This window comes from Pterocles gutturalis, unplaced genomic scaffold, assembly GCF_000699245.1.
Source record: "Pterocles gutturalis isolate BGI_N339 unplaced genomic scaffold, ASM69924v1 scaffold19345, whole genome shotgun sequence".
Taxonomy (NCBI): Eukaryota; Metazoa; Chordata; class Aves; order Pterocliformes; family Pteroclidae; genus Pterocles; species Pterocles gutturalis.
Window position 1 is genome coordinate 47,701 of NW_010138827.1, and position 2,612 is coordinate 50,312.

At 44.2% G+C, this 2,612-nt stretch overlaps 1 protein-coding gene across 1 annotated transcript in view; it reads right to left on the bottom strand.

Annotated features, from left to right (window-relative positions):
- The window catches only part of LOC104468878 (potassium voltage-gated channel subfamily G member 2), a 24,752-nt gene that overhangs the window by 3,676 nt on the left and 18,464 nt on the right, over nucleotides 1–2,612 (bottom strand). The window lies entirely within an intron of this gene.

Below are 2,612 nucleotides of genomic sequence, written 5' to 3' on the forward strand. Positions count from 1 at the left end.
TTTCCGTGAAGAAACTTTTTCTAATATCCAGTCTAAACCTCGATGTAATTTTCATGCCACTAAAAGCTGAAGGAAAGTCTGTGAAGCCTATGAGGAATTTAGCTTTGGAACAGACCTACAAAGACATTAAGGTGTTTCATAGCTAATCCCCCAGCGCTCTCTCTTTGGTGCATAAAGAAAGGGAACCCTCCAAAGTCATTCTGTGTGAGAGCTCAGGTGTGGGGGCAAACCGGAGGGACAACTGCTCCTCAAGAACAGACCGCCAGTGGAGATGACTTTCAGAAGATACTACCTGCCCTCCCATCCTCTGACACGTTTATCCCGTGGAGGTTCACAAACCCACAGCTTTGCTATTCCTGTCTCCAATCTGCCTGCAGAGCTACATGAGAAGCGCAGATGCAGGGGGGCAGCCTGGCAGAGCACGAGAGGCTTGGCAGGACGTGAGCCAGGGTCACCACCAGAGAAGAACCCAGCCCACCTCTGCCCATCGCTGCAATGAAGAGCTGCAACGTCCTCCATCCAGAGCTGACGGTGGGCTCTGGCTGCTCCCCGCTCCCCACCGCTGACAGCCACCGTGGCTGAAATGTTTACTTTCAGTCGAGCGGAGCGATAATGCTCTGCGACACAGATGTCATCTTCATGGGAGGAAACAATCTCCTCTTTCAGCGAATGCATCGTGCTCTCCAGCAGAGTGCTGGTCTTTCTCAGTGCCGGCACTAACCTACTGCAACCTGAGCAAGCCAGGCTCAGGCAATAAGAGCCTCTGAACAGGCTTTTAGAAAACAGACCTGTGTGTCAATTAACCTGCCAGAGGCCTTTTGGTCACTAATTAAAGGTCTTCCTGTCCCCTGGACCGTGTTTCAGTATCATCTGGGTGTGACCTATTATTATCCTCACATGAAATCAAAGACAGCAACAGCAAAAACATGTTTCATGCTCTTTGCACTTTGCTTCTTTCAGCGGCAGCTGCTTTTCCTTGCAGTTTTTTTTCTCCTTGATTACAGCATTGTTTAAAAAAAAAAAAAAGCAAGCCATTTTTCTCTTTCTAAAAATTTCAGCTATGTATTCGAGTCCAACCAGATGCTGTAACTCTGCTTAGGGTTTTCAGGGTTTTTCCATTCAGGCAAACAAAACAAAAATGTGCAGAAAGACACACATGGAAAAAAAAAAAACCAAAACCAATCAAGAATTAATCAGCCATTGGAATAAGAGGAAAAACAAGTCCTAACAGAATAGGATAGCATCCTGCCTAACACAGGTCTAGATGAAATCTGGATCTTATGGAAAAAGATCAGGCTATAGCGGCTCACAGCCATAAACATGGACAGTCAGAACTACATAGTGCTTTCTGCTCTTTGTAAGCAAACCAGCTAGCTCGCACCCTAACCAGATCTCTTCAGCTTGTAATCTACCAAATGCGTTTTTATGATTACATTTTCATATCTAGCTTTACAAAACTAAGCCACAGGAAAACTTTTTTTTTAGTTGTAATAACGATTGGATTTCTTTTTGCCTTTCAGAGGTCTGAACAAAAAATAGCACGAATGGCAATCACAAAGGACACCCCCTTGCACTTCTCTCGTATGAAAAGACTAACGTTCCCTTTTTTTAACGTGCATATAACCATGCCATTAACTAAACAATATCTTAGCCTTTGGATTACAAAAAGCTGTGGTATAATAAAAATATATGGAAGCAGTTGTTCTTTACAAGATGCATTTGTTTATTTAAGTGCATATATGTGTTTCTTTCAATCAACAAGTTTTTGGTTTTTTTTATTTTTTTCCTGTGGAGAATACTTGAGTATGGGGCAATACCTGCAGTTGCCCAGGATCTTGGGGCCATACACTAATGTCAACTCAGGGCACAAGAAAAGAAATGAAGGAAGGTCTTGGTGAGTAATTCTATGCAGTCAAATTAAAGTGAGTCTCCTCGGCAGGATTTACAGAAATTTGCTGTCAAAAAGCCAACTGCATGTCTTTCTTCTGGAGCAACACTTTATTTGCCAAAGGTTTGTTTGGCAAAAGGAAAATGACAAAAAGAAATGCCAGTGTCACTGGAGTTCAAATCCAACTTTACTCACTGTTTCGTATGGTCTGTCTAAAAATCGCAGGCATCTTTCAGAAACATTTTGGTTTGCCTCGCAGGGTTCCTTTCACTGGGAGTTCCCTGCACTGCACAAAAATTCTCTGCTGTGTGTTGTGTGACTTCTTGGCCCTGGCCTTTGTCCTCTGGTCTCCTGAGAAGAAATTCTGTCTCTCCTCTAGATTCTTGCAGGCTTTGATGCCATCTACGCCCTCTGGCATTAGAAAATGTCAGAAGCCACATCACCTCTAACCGCCCCAGTTTTTGCGTTGCTCTGCACACACAGTCCTGGGCGGTCAGCAGCTCCGCAGGACGTTCAGGGACGTTTCAGTGCTGCCCACCTCCCCCGGCAGTGAAGATGTTCCTCCCTGTCAATCATATATGTTAAGAAAAAGAAAACATGAGAGGCACTGCGTACAAACATACTTACATAAGCTTTAAAATCATGACATTTAAGCACAGAATGGTTTGGGTTGGAAAGGACCTTAAAGCCCATCCAGTCCCACCCCCTGCCACGGGCAGGAACA